Genomic DNA, 20,304 nt, shown 5'->3' on the forward strand with positions numbered 1-20,304 from the left:
TACGTCTCAGGGCTGATCCTGAGCACCAATACGAAGGTGAGCGCCAACATGAATCTCAGCCCTCCCATTAAGCCAGGCATTAGCGCCTACTATTGCGCTGTTACTCGATGTTGCAACCCAGCATCCCTGCCTCCTTATCATTCCACAATGGCCAGAGGCATCAGAACCTCCTACCACCCCAACAATATATCCAGCATGACCCAGCAGCCCGAAACTCACAAGGAGGAACATTATGAACACCCTTACCCCCCCCGCCCGCCCGCCACCAGTCAAGCGTCAATTAGAACCCCAGTCCTGCTGAGCATTACCTCGGAAATCACTCCCACGAAAGTATGCCAATCCTATAACTTGACTACCCCTTACTCATTGTACGATGCCACCCGACATTATTGTAGGCACTGCTCATACTGCTGCTTTTTACCCCAATGTTGATAATTGTACCACTGCCAGCAAACCTAGTACTGCTGTAGGCACTGCTCATGCTGCTGCTTTTTACCCCAATGTTGATAATTGTACCACTGCCAGCAAACCTAACAATCCCCACAATATTACAAATGTTGCTAACTCTGCCCACACTCCTTCTGGCGCGCACACCATACAGCAACCCAGCAATAAAGCATGCATTGCAGCCAGGAAACGCCAAGATTTCATTACTACCAAGGCCGTGCAGATCTCCTCTGCAATCCCCAAAACCAAGAATCCTCCCAATAGCACACACCTTAAATGCTCACTCATTAACGCGCGCTCCATCAATGCCCATGCCCTAGACATCCACAACCTCATATCTACACAAGACCTTAATATTCTCATGATAACTGAATCCTGGCTTCATGAAGCCTCAGGCCCGGCACTATCTCTAGTCCTACCACCATGCTACACCATCATCAGACAAGATCGCACCACCCTAGGCGGTGGAGTAGCCACGATAGCCAAAAACACCCTTGCAATCAGAAAAAGAGACAAAGGCATCATTGAAAACAGTGACTACCTGCTTACCAAAATTAAACTATCAGACCACTGCACCTTCACTTTTCATCTGGTCTACTGACCACCTGGTCCCATAGGTGATTTCCAGACCACGCTCACTGACCTCCTCTCCGATAACCTGAAACACCCCACCAAAGCCATACTACTAGGCGACCTCAATCTAGGTCTCCATGATGCCAACCATCATGCAGCCAAAACAATCAAAACAGAACTCGAAACTCTCTGGTTTACAAACACCATCACCACACCCACGCACATACAAGGTCACTCCCTAGACTGGATAGCTCAGCATAACTGTCCTATCTCCTTCACCGCCAACACCCCCATCCCTTGGTGAGACCACCATGCCATTCACTTACACATCCCCACTACCAGTAACAACAAAACACATGAGCCACCTCTGCCCAAAGCACTCACCAGAAGCTCTAGGTAGCTCACCAAGGACAACCTTATACCATTCCTACCCGGGCCGGGATTCAGACCCCCTTTCTCAACTGACCTTGAGGTCCTAGCGAGATCCTACAACACAGCCATCAAGGCAGCAGTCGAAGACATTGCACCACTTAAACCATGCAAGGCAAAACCCACAAGCCACACCAACGCATGGTTTACCCCCAGACCTCCTCGTACTCCATTCGGAGAAACGGGCAGCACTGACCCTCTGGCAAACCACGAGCACAGATGAAGCAAAACTGAATTTCAAATTGAAAACAAAAGAGTATAAAAAAAGCTATAATTAGGGCTAACGCCATTTCCTTCGAAGCTAGAATCCTAGAGGCACAATCTAATACCAAAGAAATCTCGATCTTCAGAGACCTAGAGACCCTCACACCAACACCACAGAACTTCACCAAGGATAAATCTTGGTGCGATGAAATCCAATCAGCTATGAATAGTACGCTCAATACCCTCCAAGCTAAAGTTCTAAGCACCAGGCAAACTCTCAACATCCCGACTTCCAACATTACACCGCCACCCCCACCTACGGCTTCTAATTCCTTCTCCTTTAAGGAAATCAAAGAATCGGAACTAATCAGTATTATGAAAACCATCAAACCATCTAACTGCAAAGGAGAAATATGCCCATCCACACTCATCAAAGACTGCACCAGCCACCTCGCCCCCTTCCTCACAGCCTTGGTAAACGCCTCCTTTGCCACAAACAAAGTCCCCTCTTGCCTGTAGGAAGCCTGGGTCCGCCCTCTCATAAAGAAACCTTCCCTCGACCCACGCATACCCAACAATTACCACCCCATTACCATGGTCCCTTTCTTTCTTAAAATATTGGACAAGGCGGCATACATACAAGTACAACAATTCATTGAGGAAAACAGACTTCTTGGACTACGCCAATCAGGTTTCCGCCCAGGTCACGGGACTGAGTCAGCAATACTTGACCTAAAAACCCAAATGGACGACGCAAGGGACAGGGAAACCTGCCCTCCTCCTCCTCGAACTATTGGTGGCTTTCGACCTCGTCGACTGCCAAGTCCTATGCCATCACCTCTCCACTACAGCCAACCTCTCCCCGAATGCTACAAGGGAGGACCATGCAAGTCTTCTCAGACCTTGCCTCAGCTTCACCCACTATTATCCTATGCGGTGTTCCACAAGGGTCATGCATCTCGCCCACCCTCTACAACATTTTCACTCGACCCTTATTCCTCATCCTAGACTCCCTGGGTATCTTATACACAAGCTACGCTGATGATACCCAGATTCTCATCACCCTAACAGGAGACTATGACACTGACTCAAAGACTCAACTACATCTATAAAACAATTCAAGCCTGGATGGCAGCCAACAGCCTATGCCTCAATTCAGACAAAACTGAACTCCTTATAGTGGGCTCTAAAAAGACACTCAAGAACTTTGACTCCCAATTCAGTCACTTCACAATTGACAGCATAAAAATACAGTGGCAAATGCAGTAAAGACACTAGATGTCTATCTAGACTCAAATCTAACAATGACCAGACAAGTAAACGCCATCGCCTCAACAGCAGCCTATCATGCCAAACAGCTCACAGCAGCCAGACCCTTTCTATCAAAGGATAACTGCATCACAATTGCCAGAGCCATAACAGGGTCAAGACTTGACTATTGTAATGCTTTGTTCCTGGGCACTTCTTCCAAGAACTTATCTAAACTTCAAACAATACAAAACAGCGCTCTTGGAGCAGCCCTGGAATACCCAAGAAAGAGCACACCACGGAGGCTAGACAACAGGTACATTGGCTCCCAGTAAGAGAAAGAGTTGTATTTAAAGCACTTGCCATCACCCACAAATGCATCCATCTCACCGCTCCACCCTATCTCTCCGATAGGATGCACCCCACCAGATCCACCAGGCCTACCAGAACTCCATACATAAACTTGCTCACAAACCCTAGAGTCAAGAGAGCTAGAGCAGGTGGGTCAGCTTCCCATACCTAGCTGCACTACATTGGAATGCCCTACCTCCACCCCTAAGAGCTGAAGTCTCTCACCTAGGATTCCGAAAAGCGATTAAAACCATTCTCTTCAACTAACCCATACCCTACCTTCACCTGGAACGCATCTACCTGCCCAAACACTGCTCCTTTCTGAATGATTTTTTACTCTTTATGTACCCGCTATCGGATTATCTGTAACCTGCCTCCATTACATGTATGTAACCTTTTTCTAACTAAATATGCCACAAGTAACAGTGCCACGATGCCTTTGAGCTTCATGTGCGCTATACAAATGTAAAAATAAATAAATCATGTGGGATGCATGAAAAGGACTGGATACATTAGAAACCAGCAAGCACACAATGGTGCAAAATACCTAGAGGTACATGGAGAGAGTACAAAGTCGGGCCCAAACCCACCAGAAAGGAGCTCAGAACTGGAAAGAAAAGGCGCATAACAAAGATGCCAAGTTACATGCTTTTCAAGTACCAGAACAAAGTGATGGCATTTCTCATGGCCATCTAAAACAAGCTACTGTCACCCAGGAGACCCTCCCTCCCAATTGAAGTTCATGGAGTCACCATGTCTGCTGGCCTCCCCACAACCAACTACCAATAGCTCGCCCAACTGACTGGGAGATAACAGATATATTTTCCATGAAGCCTGGATGAGTGAAGTGATCGTACACAAAAATAGAGACATCCCCAGTGAGGTTGATACGGCTTAAACCCTACCGACTAAACGAGGCAAGAAAACATATAATCAAAGAAGAACTGAAAAGTAAATACCCCAGAGAGTCTGAGGAGAGGCTGCAAAAAGAGCACCAAGGACAGTTAACAAGAAGGGTGTCCGAGCTTCTTCATGTAGGCTATTATCAGAGGTGTACACCCTATTTCTCCGAAAAAGCCAAACCCTTTACCAACAAACTTGTTGATCTGGAATGTCTAGTCATGTAATTAGTCATATTAAGTTTGAGATATTGACAGATTGGAGGACAGTTCAAACTAATCACAGATCACGCCCCATTTGTGTGGATGGCGTAAGAAACCACAACACCAATCCCTGTATCCTGAAGTGGTTCTTTGCTCTAGTCATACTCCTTTGACCACTGGCCGGATACCAAACAGGCAAATGAGGATTTCCTGTTCCACTATTCTTAGAGCTAGTGACCATAAAGACGAGGTGGACTTGGGAGAAAGAGTGAAGATGTGTGACAAGGTCAGTAATCAGACCCACTCACAAAGGAATGGGAACCCCTCTTGACCTGGGGTGGGAGACCTACAAGAGTGTAAGCCAGTGCCAGCCCTAGCCCAGAAGAGGATGGTGGCAGTCGAGAGGGCCTCAATTGCTACTCAATCCCATGTGCATGTTTGTATATGAACTATTTCACTCTAAACCTCTGCAAACAAATGATTGCCAGTAATTTTATCATCATCATTCCAGGCAACCACAAACATCAGAAGCCTGGGCGGATCACCTGCAACAGCCTAAATCAGAGCCTCCAGACCGATCACTGCAGTCAGAGTTCTCAGTTCAGAGGAAAGATAGAGCCACCAAACAGAGGAACACAATATCTGCGAGGAATGCAGGCCTCAATATCAAAAGCACACAGCTTGCTCCGTCTGCAATGATGAGTCACACAAAAGAAACAGAGCGGCCCTTTGCAAAACCTAACAGACCTGAAAACCTACCTGGGATTTCACTGCTATGTGCCCCCCCCCCCTTAACACGAACAGGGACACTCGCCAAAGTGGGCTATTATTGTTGCAGCATGGCAGTCCCATAGAGAAAAAAGGGGAGGGGTTTAGCACTCTATTTGTAAATGTTGACTGTTCCACCATCCCCTGGGTGGGGACGTTAGGCTCAGGTTGGTTGGGGCCAGATGTCCAATGGGAAAAGGAGAATGGCAGGACATAGGAAGGTACGGGTTATTCGGGTGAGGTCAGAGGAGGATCAGGAGGAGATGGCAGACCAAGAGACCAGCAGGATAGAAATGATGGTCAAAAGTGTGGAGGCATTTGTTGATAGTATGTGGTACTGTGTTGCGAGTGTGCATGCAAGATAAGGTGAGTGAGATTAATAGAGAAGAACAAGTTACTTACCCCTGGTAACGTTCTTTCTACTGGATGTTCCTCCCACGTATTCCTCATCTTTTGACAGACTCCCAAAGCAGTATTTAATTTGGAGGAGGCAGTAGAATAGTACTTTACATGTTGTCATGAACTGAGCGCATGACTGCTTTACCAAAGCTTCCATCCTGACCGAGGGAAAATTCCAGGCAATAATGCTTTGTGAATGTGTGGATAGTAGACAACGTAGCCGCTTCACAAATGTTTTTTATTGGTACAACCCTTTGCGTACAGGAGAGGAAATTCCCAGTTCACCACGAACGTGTCTCCTAGAGCTCCTCTGCTCTTGGAGGAAATTCCCTGGAGCAGTACAGTTCGCACTTCTGGTTGACACCAGTCACAAACAGATGCACTTGCGGGGTTCCCCAAAGGGTGAAGATCTCTTGAAGGACTTCCTGAGCTAGCTCCCAATCGTGGGCGACTGCTCTGCCTGCTCAGAGCGTCCGCCGCCGTGTTCTCCTCCCCAGCTAGGTGAACTGCTGATAGGGAGATTCCTTCTTGTATTGCCCAGTACCAGAGCTGCATTGCCTCTCTGCAAAGTGGTAGTGACCCTACACCTCCTCTCCTGTCGAGGTAGTACATAGCCACTGTGTTGTCTGTCATTATCAGGACATTATTTCCCCGTACAAAGGGCAGGAAGGTCATCAGGGCTAGTCTGATTGCCCTCAGCCCCAAAAGATTGATATGTAGTTTGGACTCTGATGGAGACCAACAACCGCCGACTGTCAGATTGTTGATGTGGGCTCCCCACCCCATGAGCGAGGTGTCCGTCACTACTGTTATCTCCGGCCATGGTTGCCAAAAGGGTTCTTCCTTCAGAATGTTGTCCTTGCAGGCCCACCACAGAAGATCCTGTGCGACCCTGCTTGGATCCTGAAGTAGGTCCGACATCTTTCCTGAGAACTAGGACCATTGAGTTCTTAGAGCCCATTGAAGGGATCTCATGCTCAGGTGGGCCTCTGGCACCAGAAAAATACAGGATGTCATGAGGCCGAGCAACCTCTCACAAAAAAAAGAAATATATAAGATTGAAGGCCGGGAGACACTGGGCACTTTGAAATTTGGTGACAATCTGAAGAATGTCTTGAGCCCTCACCTCGGGTGGCAATCTCCTTCCCAAGGAAGTATCCAGTACAGCTCCTAGGAACTGGAGTTTTTGAGAAGGTGTCATATGGAACTTCTTGTAATTGAGGGAGAAGCACAGTCTGTGAAGAGTGGCAGTTGACGTTGAGTTGATCCAGGACTTGTTCAGGAGAACGAACCCTGATCAGCCAATCATCCAGGTAGGGGTAGACGTGAATCCCCCCTCTCCTGAGACTAGCTGCCACTACCGCCATCAACTTGGTGAAAACCCACGGGCGGAGGTCAGCCAGAACTCGAAATTTATAATGAGAACCGCCAACCGCCAACCTCAGGTATTTTCTGTGCTTGAGATGGATTGGCACATGAAAATAAGCATCCTGAAGGTCCAATGACACCAACCAATCCTGGAGTTGGAGGGCCTGAAGGATCTGAGAAGTAGGACCATCTTGAACTTCTCTTCCTGAGAAACTTGTTCAAGTATCTCAAGTCCAAGATGGGTCTCAGTACCCCGTCCTTCTTTGGTATTAGCAAATAAGGGGAGTACCTACCATCCCTTGTTCCTCTCCGCTACAGGCACTGGTCCTATAGCGCGTTTCTCTAGCAGGGTCAAAATCTTCTGCACAAAGAGCGGATCTGGAATCCTCAAAGAGCGGTTCCCCGATGGATTGTTCTGAGGTCTCCTTATAAAAGGAAGGCAGTAACTGTGGGCAACGGTTTCCAAAGCCCAAGCATCCAAACTAATGTCTCGCTATTCTTCTAGATGCTTAGACAGTCTGCCCCCCACCAGTGAACTGTAACTCAAGACCTCAGAGAGGGTTTGAGGCAGCTGATGCAGAGGCAGATGGTAAGTAAGCTTCTTCTTGAGCTGGCTTCCCAACCCTTCCTCGTCCACCACAAGGAAATCTTCTTTGGCCCCTTTTACTGGCCATTCCCCTTGCCCTTCCAACTGAGTAGTAGTAGCGAAAAGATCTACCCCACCACTATACCTATCAGAAAGATTTGTCATAAGATCTTCCTCGCGTGTCACCAGGATGGCCAACTCCTCCTGCCTGGTAGTTCCCAGGTACAAACTAAAAAATAAACAGGGTGAAGTAGTTTCCCGGTTAGAACGGCTCAGCTATGCAATATACTCCCACCCACCCGAAAAATGAACCAGTCCTTCCCTAACTTTAGGAGAAACTTCATAACATGGTTAAACGAGAAAACTAATCACTAGGCCAGGATAGCTCTTCTTCCAATGTCAACTGCAGTACTATGTTATCCCTGTGAGCTCATGATGTACTCATTGAACTGTTATTGACTGTCTTCTTGTGTTGTACTTCGAATGCACTGCCTGTAATTGTTGATTATTATTTATTTTTTATTCATTTGTATATGGTTACAAAATGTAACCTTTCACAAACATACAAACAAATTCATAAATATACAGAAAATGTTCAGCTAAAATTTAAATCCTAGCCAGATAACACAGTGTTTAAAACAGTATTTAAAAAGGAAAAGAAAAGGAGGAGAAAAGACGAGAAGAACAGAATGGGAAAAGAGTAAAGAGTATAGTAGTAAAAAGTTAAGGGGAAAACAGAAAAAACTTCCACAGGAAATCAAATTAACCCCTGCTTGAAACTCCTTTACCCCCTTTTCTCCTTAACCCCTCACACCAGATCCCCTAAACAGACATAGTTGTAATTGTTGATTATGATATGCTGTAACTTTTTTTAATGTGCCCAGATACCCCAAGGTTCGTTGTGCTATATTTTATTTATATTTATTTGCATTTTTAAAGCGCTCACACAGCCCGATGTTACAGGAATTGTTTGGATTTTTTAGTTGAGTAATTTTTTTTTTTAGTCTTAGTTGCGTATTTATAACGTGCTTAAACACCCGGAGGTTTCTAAGCGCGGACCCGGGGATCGAACCTGTGTTGATTCGTGTCGTCTTGCTCCCAAGGCGCGCACGTTGCCACTGAGCTATACTCCCAGGACATATATATATCAATAAAACAAAAATAAAACAAACAAACAAGGTTGTACAGTAGGTGGAAAAGACTGAGGTTGCCCAATATCAGCGCCTAAAGACTTGGCTGCCGCCTTAGAGGTCTGCAACTTCTCAAGACTCTCGTCAGTCTTGTTGCCAAAAAAGTGAGACCCGTCAAAAGGCATGTTGAGAAGTCTGGATTGCACATCTGGTGTAAAACCTGACTTCCGCAACCACACATGCCTGAGCATAATGGTGCTGGTAGCCATGGTTCTGCTGATGCGATCAGCAGAATCCAGAATTGCACATGGCTTCTTTGCCATCTCCAACTATGGCTAAGAAGCCGTCTCTTTCATCCCCCTCTGGAATGTGCTCTGCCGCCATGGAAATGCAGTCCTATTGAGTGAAAGTAAACTTTGCGAGGGCACATGTGGAGTTGACAGAGTGCTGTACTCCCCGAGGAAAATACCTTCCTTGCCCATCCATCTACTCGTTTGTCATTCTCATCAGGAGGGATGGTAGGATACGCCACTTGTTTAGATGTCGCAGTAGCTGCCTGCACCACCCGAATCTCTGCAGTGGGGTGTTTTAACAGGTAGTCGGGGTCACTTCTTTGTAAAGTTCTTATTTACAGGCGGATTGGTCTGCGGTGTCTCCCAATTCGTCGTCACCCTTTTCAGCAAGGCAATGTGGAATGGTAGAATGGGATACGACGGCCGACCCTTGTCTAAGATGTCAGTAAAGTCCTCTTGTTTGTACGGCAATGTAGGTCTACTCCAACCCATGTAGTCTACTACCTTTGACATGAGTTGCCTGTAGGGCGCATTGGCATGCTCCCCTGCCACTGGTTTCCCAAACTCCGGTTCAGGTGAGGTATCCACCCCACTTGCAGTCTGCAAATTGTCATAGAGGTCCTTCATCCTGGACTCCTCTGCAATGAAACTCTCAGGTACATTAGGCGTACCATATTGTAGGCCAAATGGGGTTGTAGACATGCTGGAGGGACCGGTGCTTTTAACAAAAATGAGTCTTTAATGAGTGTAGTAAGGAGAAAATAAATAATCAGGAACTTCCTTTCTCAGGTGGAGCAGTCTAGTAATTTCTTTTAGCAGGCTTGGGCAGTGTGGTTCTGGACCTAATCCTCGTAGGCCCAGCAGTGCCCAGCTGCTCTCTCCTCGCCTTCCAGCTGGATCTGAAACAATCCGAAGAAAATCCTGTTAGTCCTTTCTTCATGTTTGCCCTATAAATGGGTTGGCCTGGGATTGTCCAATCAGAGCCCTTCATGCTAGGAAGTTGTGATAAGCCCCTCCAAGCCCCAGCCCTTTCTCTCTGACATGAAGATTTCCACCATGTGTTCCCACCATGCGGCCACCCTTTCAGGATACCGAGACCTACTGTGGGGCTGTTTCTGGGTAAGTGTGTGCAAGTACTGCTACAGATCCCCCTACCCTCCTCTGACGAACAGTTAACCCTCTGTGTGTCCCCTGAATGCTTTGCCTTAATCATGTCTTTCTCCATGTTCTTCTCCTCTGCAGACCGTCGCTCCGTATTGGTAAATATAGCAGCGGGACTACATAACACGGTGCTGTTCTTTTCTGCCTCAACACGGCCCGGTACATATGCGGACCGTGAGTGCAGTGATTCACATACCGCCTAGTTTTTTTTTCACTGGTTGGGTTAGGGTCTCCTCTGTGGCCTCGCTCCGTATGACCCATGGTACCACTGCATCCCCACCATTCTCCCATGTCCTCCAGCTCACCCAAAGACAGTGTCTTTCCAGCTGAGGTCGAGTCGTCCCACCACTCGCACAACATCTCAACACGGCCTTCCTGCTTAGTCTCTGTATAAGGGCCCGGTTTGTATGGTGGCGGGATCCCCACTCCACTGTTGCCTGTGCTCCCCGTGGCGTCCGAAGTCCTCATAGTGTGCCTACTGATACCGGTATGAGATTGGGTCTTACAGGGGTCTATTCATGAGATTGTTCCTCCTCCTCATAGGAGAAAGAAACTTTAAAAAGTCTTTCCTGGGTAGAGGATTATATAGTTTCTCAGGAATCATGTTTTTTTTTAGTAATGGGTTCGACCACTGGCGTAGTTGTCATAACTTTCTTTATCAGCGCCATTGGTTTGACTGGGGCACTCTGCGTCGATGGCGCAGCTGGCGTCAAAGCCTTTGGCGTCAACGTCGAGTGCTTGGCTGGCGTCGAAGACCTTGACCTCTGTTTGTGACTCGACAGATCCTTTGATGAAACTTCATCGGACCGAGGCCTCGAGGGCTCCCGATGCAGATCGGGCCTTCAGCCCGGGCTTGAGCCCTTTCCTACCCGGGTTTTTCCAGGGCAGGCTACGAGCATGGCTCGGAGACTTTTGTTTCTCGAATATTTTGAGCATCTCTGCTCAGAAGGCCTCCCACTCGGCCGGAGTGGATTTTTTGGTTGGACAGCCACTCTCTCGGGGGAAGCGTCCAACGACGAAGTTGACCTGTCGTGTCTTCTCTACAAGGATGAAGAAGAGTGGTGCGAACCACTCCTCGATCTAGACCGCTCGGCCTTCTTCCTCCAAGGAGGGTCGCCTCTCGACTCGTCAGTCGAAGGTTTCATGGTCCGGCTAGGGCTTATGGGATTCGGCCAACCTTCAACTTCCCCTTGCGTTCCTTCAAGGCCTTTCCAGTCAGACTGGCACTTGGAGCAGTCGGATGTGTTATGGTCCACTCTGAGGCACCACAAACAAATTCAGTGGGGATCGGTCAGAGACATTTTCGAACTGCAATCCCAACACTTTTTGAAACCGGACTTCGGAGTCGTTGTTGTCAATGATGAAGACATCTCGAGTCGTCACAAGAGTGAAGAAGCGTGCCGTATTTCTTCGAAGCTATCTCTGTCGCGGAAAAAAACAATCTAAAGCCAACAAGTGCTGCACATGCTATATTTGCCTTCGATGACATCACCCTCGACTGAGGCCTTCGAGGGACATCGAGTCAACGCCATCGACACAGAGCGCACTCTGCTGACATTTCTTTCTGACGCGGCTGAAGCTGGACAATACATGTCATAAGAAGAGGAATACGTGGGAGGACACAATCCATGTGAAAGTACAGAGACTGAGTGGAAAGTGATTTTGAGACTCAAAGAACAGTGACTCAATAGAAGGTAGGGTGGAGTAGAAGTAGTGTGGAGAGGGGAGAATAGCAGTACGGTGGACAGGGCAGGAAAGTAGTTGTATGGGTAGGGCAGGTAAGTAGTAGGGGTGTGGAGAAGGGTTAGTAGAAGAGTGTAGAGAAAAGAGATTAAGAGGAAGTAACATCGGAGGGTGGAGTTAGATTTTGGAAGGAAAGCAAGAGACATTGAGGGAGAAGGGAGGGAGACGTGGTTTGAGAGCAGAGAGACGTGGGAGTAATGGAGAGACACAGGGAGAGGAACATCATAACATGACAGGAAGAAAACCGAGTGGGTCTTGATTGTCTGAAAGGCACCTCCCTACAACCCAATAGAACTAACTTGAACGGTGGAGTAGATTTAGTCTATGAAGTTCCTGAGGGAGATAAGGCGATTGCGATTAGGCCCTTCATTTACAGCAGGGTAAACCCTGGATAGTAGGGGGTCAATAAGCTCTACATACTAACTTGGAAGTAGGAAACCCTGGGCTAAGGTGGAAACTGCTTCCTGTAGATGAGAGAGCGCGAGGGACGGCCTTTAGCAATCTGCTCAACATTTTAATAAACACTGTTGAACTATCTCCGGGAGTTGGCGTGTTCTTTAGGCCATCTGTGGCAACATTAACCACCCTAAACTCTACAGAACATTGACATGCTATTCCCCCTCTTCCCTCCTTGCCAGGCCATACAAAGCATTCATGGATCACTTTCCACACTCAGATCCTGATCCGATTAGACCTTGATCAGGCTGAGATGTTGTCATGCCTACGAAGGTGCCTGGCGGCTGTGGGAGAGTGGATGAACCACAACTGGCTCAAACCGAACGGAGACAAAACTGAGGTGATGGTGGTGGGTTGCCCCCCGATCCCTCACTCTGGGTGTCCTCCTTCTGGCCTCCTTCTTTAGGCCCCCTCCCCTCTCCGGTGGACAAGGTGTTTAACTTAGGTGTAGTATTGTCTGCATCCTCGTCTATGGACAAGCAAATGCCAATCCGCCCATTTCCAACTAAAAATACTTAAAACGTTACTCCTGATGATTCCAATCCTCCTCTGTTCTCCTGTGGTGGCGGCCATGGTGATCTCACGACTATATTAATGTAATTCCCTTTACTTGGCGCAACTTAAGGGTGTAATCCATCGGTTGCAATGACTTCAAAATCTGGCGGCCCGTATCGCCATGGCTCTCCATATGGAGCCCATACATCACCGGTCCTTCGAGCCTTGCACTGGCTCCCGGTGACTCAACCAGTCAATTTTAAAGCACTCTGCATTGTTCACCGCGCTCTTCATGGCCAAGGTGCTAAATTGACGTCCTATGCTCCTTGCCAGACACGGCGCTCTTCCTCTGCTGATCTGTTAGCGGTTCCCAAATACAAACGCGCTTGTATTGGAGGACGTGCCTTCTCTGTTGCAGCAGAAGAGCTATGGAACGAACTTCCAGTGGCCATAAAAAAAATCCCCAATTACTTGGACTTTAGAAAAGCTGTTCAAACTCTACTATTCTAGGCTTTTCTAGTTAGCTCCCTGGCCAGGAACACTTCTCTCTAGCGCCATGATTGCCTTGGGTGACCGTGCACTTTACAAATTGACTTAACATAACATAACACACTACTGTCCCAGCTATTATTTGAGCCTTGACACTAGGGAGCCTGTAGCTATCCTGCAATTGTACGCCACCAAAGGCTATAAAAGGTAAAGGAGAAAGCAATAAGTCCAGACCGCAGACTCAAATTGAACTTCACAAGATCCTTGACCAACGGAAACACGGTTTTTACCGTGCCATGATACTAAATTTGCCCTGATGAACCTCTCCCATCACCTGCTCCTCTCAGCTGATAACAGCAACAGGTCACTGCTAACCAGCATAATGTATGGAAATGCGTTTCCCTCTCATCTTCTCCAGAGAAGAAACATGGAGTATTGCTCGAAGGGATCCACTATGCCCGCTGCTATTCAACATTTACATGAACCACTGTTGATCCTACAGAGAAACCATAACCTCTGCTACCATGCCCATGAAAAGAACACGCAAATCTATTTCCAAGTGCAAATCAAGCATGAGCAGTTCAATCTAATATCTTAAAGGACTGGAGCCAGTGAAAATTAGATGACCCACTGCCGAGCCAAACTTAACAGATACAAAGCCAGAGTTCCGTCACCCGGTCCCCAGCAACTCAACATGTGCTCCTTCTGCCCCAGTACAAAAGAAAGGGTCAAAAGTCTGTTCATCTGGAGCGCTCAACTGAGAAACTAGCCATGTATTGGCTAGGGTGATGTGGGATCCCACCCCCTCACGCAATGCAAACGTTATGGTTCAGTCCCACCTCCTCTCTGAGCATCACTTTTGACCCTGTGCCCTGTATAGCTGCCCGACTAAGTGAGACATCTCCTAGCCTGGACAAGCAGGCCAGACCTTATAACAAGCCCAACAAACTTAGGAACTGCGGCATGTGTGATGTGCATCTAATTTCTATGTGCACAATCGACCTCCAGCTGAGACCGGAGAGTGTGAAGTGTCAATTGCGGGAAAAGCCTAGATGCACACATGCGGGGTCATGCGACAGGGTGGTTCGGAAAGTCAGGGGGCCAAGGGGGTTTGTAAGTCGTGAAGGGCAGAGTCCTGCGCCCCGAGCCTGAGTCCAGACAGGCAGCCTTGCTGGGTGGCCTGAGTGGCCTGAGTGGGCTGGGCCGGCGTTCGCCTGCCAGCGATGGGATTGGCTAAATGAATTCTAAAGCAGCCAATCCGAGCTCGTCGGGCCAAATGGAGGCTAAGCACACAACATCAGGGTCGCGTCAGCCATCTTGAAATGTAGTCCGCCTCGTGGATCAGCATAGAGGCATAACAAATAATGCAGTTCTGCCTAGAAATAGCAGTGTTCGTGAGAGGAACACTATTTAAAGTAACTTGTGCTGAAATTAGGGGCACAAGGCAGATTTCGGATCTGCTCAGGAAAATAAGTCAATTTGGTCGAGCGTCAGTCTGCAGGGGGTCACAGACCAACGCTGGCCTCACCTGTGCTCCAGCAGTGGCGAGGTGATCCAGCATCTCTGGTGGTCTGGATGGAAAGGGAGCGGCTCTGGCATCAAAGACCAGATTCACGGCTCGAAGAAGAGTACCGAAATTGCATGAGGCCAGATTCATAGCCCCCAAAAGGAGGTTAACCCAAGCTGCCGCTGTTCCTCCCAAAAGCTGCTTTTGTGGTGGTATCCGGAAATGCCCGAGGACATAAAATGCAACCTGCATTGGTTGATAAATGTCCTGTATAGCTTGGAATCCTGCAAAAGTCACCTCGGAGGAGCAAAAGGAAAAGGGGCATGCATTACCAATGGTGCACCACCTGGATTAAGGAGAGCAAGACAGGGATGTTCCAGAGCTCCCACGGCGCCCCCAAACTCATCATCAGGAGGTAATGGCTGCACCAGGACCTGTACTGCATCAATGCGTTGATGAAGGAACGCATGAGCAGGGGCCATATCAGTGAAAAGGTCTGTGAGGCATGCAGCAAAGCAGCCATGGGGTCAGCACCTGCCTGCATTACTAATTTGTACAAGAAATGATGGGCTCCTGAATCTGTCACGATCTCCTGCGTCTCCCACATACCCACTGACACTCAAGAAATCCAAGTGGAGGGCAGTGGCCCCAATCACGGGCAGACTTTCCTTCTGAGAGCGCAGCCCACAAAATGTAATGATAACCCGCAAGGCTAGGGGCTCAGGCTAAAAGGCAGGAGCCCAAAAACCAGCAGCACTAGAGGAGGAGGAGGAGGAGGAAAACAGGCATACAGTTGTTGAACCATGAGTCCACGGTTACATGTCTTTATACAAAAATATTTTATAACTAAAAAGGTTATGGAGAATGCACTTCATTATTTTGTATTTTATTTTTTGGGGGTGCCCCCCCCCCCAAGGCACTGTTTCCCACCCCTAAAAACCCACCCCAAACGTCATCACCTTCATCAACAAAAACAGCAAGATGCTCCAGCACATATACACCATCTCTGCATCCACAGTCCCATCTTGCGTCACTCCTCGTGAAATCTCCACACCATGTAACATTCAAGACACTGGCGGTCATTACAAGTTTGCTGGTATTCCGCAGGTAATTCTGGTGGGATACCGGCAAACGGACCAACCGTGAATCAGTGAACCAGGCGGAGCCTGAATTATGCACCCTTGTGACAAGGGGTTTGGGTCTCAACATTTCCACCCGAGCCAACCAGTCGTCTCTTTTATGGCCTTCTTGTGTTTTTCCGTCTGGGAATTCGCCACCAAAGATGTTGGGTCCATTAGCTGTGCATCCTTTGTTGCCCTTATATTATTTTGTGTTTCCCTAGAGGTAAGCTTCTGGCAATTGCAAGAAAGAATAGATGGGACAAAAGGGTCATCAGCTACTCTTGGAGATTTACAGGGAGGGCGTACTGTTGATGGAATCGCAGTGTTCGGGTTAAGTACCGACATATGCACAAGATTTGGCTCGGTCAGAAAATGGTGAGGATTGAATGCCACTTCCGACTCAAGGGGGGGGCTAAGAGCCCTGAATCGCGATTGGGGTTCAGATGCCTGGGGAGTCTGGCCAAGCCACCTACCCAACGGGCCCGGTAAGCGGACCCGCCTCACTTCGCCATTTCCCACAGCCTTCGTCACAGTCTTGGTCCCCTCCTTTGATATGGTGACATGAGTGGTCCCCATTTTTTTTTTGCTTAGACTTCCGGTTCTCGCTTGGAGTGCCCCTGTTAGGGGGCCACTCTGCATTTGCAATGTTTGGATTTCTGAGGGGGAGACGGGCTAGGGGAGATGTTGAGAAGTGACATTTCAGCACAGATTGCCTCCAAGGCCCCACTCTCCGAGTCCACCACCACATAAGCCGCATCTAGCTGAAGCTCCTCCGACTGGAAGATGACATTAACTGAGCAGCACACATGCTTGCCATCCTGGGTGTCAAATTGGGCTCAGTATTCACAGGAGTCACTGTATTGGTACCAGTGGGAAGAGGGAGCTGCTCCGCCTGCTGGATAGCCCTAACAGAGTGATCTGCGCTTATCCCTGAATCATGTCGCTCACATTGGCTATGCCTTCCTTCAAAAATGTGTTGCTCCATCTTTGAATTTAGCATAAATAATGCATCAATTTTTGATTCCAGTACCCCCATCAAAGCCTGAGCAGGGGTGCCAGAATTATATGAATCCTGCGGCGGAAGGACTTCCACTGCCAGTGATTCTTCTTCAAAGTCACTGTCACTACACAAGGACTCAGAGGTAATTAATAGATATTCCAGGTCAGGCAAATCGAGATTTGAGGGGAGAATGTTATCACATACAAAGCGCGCGCAGCCATCGAAATTCCTGCCTATTCCATGGCAGAGCTTTTAAAGGGAGCCATTGTTGTCAATCGAAACGTTGGTGTCTAGGACAAACTCGTCCTCTCTTCCAGTAAGTGCTTCCAAAGTGGAGGCTTCTTGGACAGCTGGATTGGCAGACTCTGCCTTTTCAAAAAACGCCTTTATTTTCAGTTAGAGGTTGTCCATTGTAAGCCTTGCTTGGTTTGTTTTCCTTCTTCTATTTGCGGCTTGTAACATGCTGTTTATTGCATTGAGGACGCTGGTCTTTTTCCCCCAAGTCTGGTGTTGCTGCGTAGCGTGGCTCGCTGAGGGGCTTTTGCACTCATTTGTCTTGTCTGAATGACCCGTTGATGTGAGGAAAATGTGGGCTGCTTGTTAGAGAAAACACAGTGGCACGTGTAGCTTTGACGTGTTATGTTATTTGGCATTGATATAGCGCTCTATATATCATTGGTATGACCTCAAAGCGCCTGTGGGTTGAACGCCCTCGAGAAGCGTAGTTCAGGTCAGTCGAGAGAGTAGGGAATCATAGAGTGCTTGGGTGCACTCAATATGTGAGCAGCTGATGCAATTGCCTGATGGTAGCTGCATCCTAACATTAGGTGTGGTGATATTGAGATCAGTTGAATGTGTGCAGTCTGGAGGGTGGTCTCTTCTGGCGGCATTAGGCCTGTGTAGGACGCTTACCTGTGCAGCGGGGCCGGTTTTTCGTGGGGTAACTGTTCGATGTAACTTCACAAAGTAGCAGAGGAGTATTTGGGCCGATTGCTTGATGCCGCGTGGAATGCGGTCGGTGGCGCCATGTTCATATGCAAGTACGCGGAGTGGGAGAAAATAAGAAAGGTACAAAAGAGGCAGCGGGTGGGTGAGTGGAAAGGCCCCAAATGGCAAGCTCAGTCCACCCCCCACTCTACTTTCTCTGTCCTACTTCCTCAATACCATTCACTTGTCGGCAGAATAAAATATCCTCACTCACCACTTCGGTGCGTAGAAGGTCCCGGTCTAAAAAAGGTTGTTCAGATCAGTTCAGGTATGCCAGATGCCAAACACTCTGGCTCCACAATCTGCACGACGCGCCATTTCCTGCCTTTTGAATGTTCAAAATATTAAAAGGCCCAGCAGCCATAGAATGAAGGTGCAGTGGCAGCGTCCTAGTCAGCAGGGCTCCTCACCAGACACTCTGCATGCCCTCCCCCACCCACACCTGAGAGACTCCAAGTACCAGAATGCACTGCGGCATATTTCTCTGAGCCCTCAGCAAGGCTGGGCTGAGGCAGGCCCTGTCCCGGGATCAGGCCAGATATCTGGACAGGGCACGAGCCCATTGCCCAGACTGTACACAGGGGACCTCATTCTAACGTGATAGAACTATTTCCCCTGGATGGGAATGAGAGCCACCTCATGCTCGGCCAGTGCAAGGCCTCCTGCGGTATAAAGAGCGGCAAAGGTGAACAGCTGAGTCCCCGGCGGGGGATCGAACCGGGGACCCGCAGGTTCCACACACATCACGAGCGGTGACTTGCTGAGCTACCCGAGCCCGTGCGTTTATTTACCTGGTAGCCCCGCGAGCCCTGGGGCCCCTCTGTCCCTCTGACGGTGTCGCAGATTCGGATTTTTCTGTTCTTTTTTTTAAATTCGGGTCCTGCGCAGATACGCCTTCCTTCTCTGAGCATGCGCAGATGCACCAGTGTACGTACCACGTCTGCGCCTCAGAGCATGCGCACATCTGCTGTTGCGAAATGGTAAAAGTAGTGGCTCTATGTTGGCGCATGCGCAGCGCAGCTCTATTAACACCCCGTGACTGATTGGCTCAAATCTAGCGATAAACAGGAACGGGCAGATCTGAGAAGACCCTGTGAAGCCAGCCCTACTCTGACAAGTCCACACGGACCAAGACAAATTCTAACCCACGACTAAATACTCAATCTGAGTCATGGAGCAATGAGGCTCAAGCCTCAGTATCCAACAATGACTGCTGATGGATAAAATCTATCAGCAAGAAGAAGACAGAGGGGAGAAGACCCTGTGAGCCAGCCCTACTGTGACAAGTCCACACGGACCAAGACAAATTCTAACCCACGACTAAATACTCAACCCGAGAAGATGGAGCAATGAGGCTCAAGCCTCGGTATCCAACAATCACTGCTGATGGATAAAATCTATCAGCAAGAAGACAGAGGGGAGAAGAGCCTGGGAAACTAGCCCTACTCTGACAAGTCTACATGGACCAAGACAAATTCTAACCCATGAGTAGATCCTGAATCTGAGAAGATGAAGCAATGAGGCTCAAGCCTCAGTATCCAACAATCACTGCTGATGGATAAAATCTATCACCAAGAAGAAGACAGAGGGGAGAAGACCCTGTGAAGCCAGCCCTACTGTGACAAGTCCACACAGACCAAGACAAATTCTAACCCACGACTAAATACTCAATCTGAGTCATGGAGCAATGAGGCTCAAGCCTCAGTATCCAACAATGACTGCTGATGGATAAAATCTATCACCAAGAAGAAGACAGAGGGGAGAAGACCCTGTGAAGCCAGCCCTACTGTGACAAGTCCACACGGACCAAGACAAATTCTAACCCATGAGTAGATCCTGAATCTGAGAAGATGGCGCAATGAGGCTCAAGCCTCGGTATCCAACAATCACTGCTGATGGATAAAATCTATCAGCAAGAAGAAGACAGAGGGGAGAAGACCCTGTGAAGCCAGCCCTACCGTGACAAGTCCACACAGACCAAGACAAATTCTAACCCACGACTAAATACTCAATCTGAGTCATGGAGCAATGAGGCTCAAGCCTTGGTATCCAACAATCACTGCTGATGGATAAAATCTATCACCAAGAAGAAGACAGAGGGAGAAGACCCTGGGAAGCCAGCCCTACTGTGACAAGTCCACACGGACCAAGACAAATTCTAACCCACGACTAAATTCTCAATCTGAGAAGATGGAGTAATGAGGCTCAAGCCTCGGTATCCAACAATCACTGCTGATGGATAAAATCTATCAGCAAGAAGAAGACAGGGGGGAGAAGACCCTGGGAAGCCAGCCCTACTGTGACAAGTCCACACAGACCAAGACAAATTCTAACCCATGAGTAGATCCTGAATCTGAGAAGATGGCGCAATGAGGCTCAAGCCTCGGTATCCAACAATCACTGCTGATGGATAAAATCTATCAGCAAGAAGAAGACAGAGGGGAGA

At 48.3% G+C, this 20,304-nt stretch overlaps 1 protein-coding gene across 1 annotated transcript in view; it reads right to left on the minus strand.

Moving 5' to 3' along the window:
* Positions 1-18,770, minus strand: part of LOC138452949 (zinc finger protein 845-like) — a 216,696-nt gene extending 197,926 nt beyond the window's left edge. The window contains exon 1 of the mRNA XM_069605321.1: positions 18,650-18,770. The gene's annotated coding sequence lies outside the window, so the exon portion shown is untranslated. The remainder of the gene's footprint in view (positions 1-18,649) is intronic.
* Between the last annotated feature and the right edge of the window lie 1,534 nt (positions 18,771-20,304).

The sequence above is a fragment of the Ambystoma mexicanum genome, chromosome 4p (assembly GCF_040938575.1).
Source record: "Ambystoma mexicanum isolate Mex_15411 chromosome 4p, UKY_AmexF1_1, whole genome shotgun sequence".
Classification (NCBI taxonomy): Eukaryota; Metazoa; Chordata; class Amphibia; order Caudata; family Ambystomatidae; genus Ambystoma; species Ambystoma mexicanum.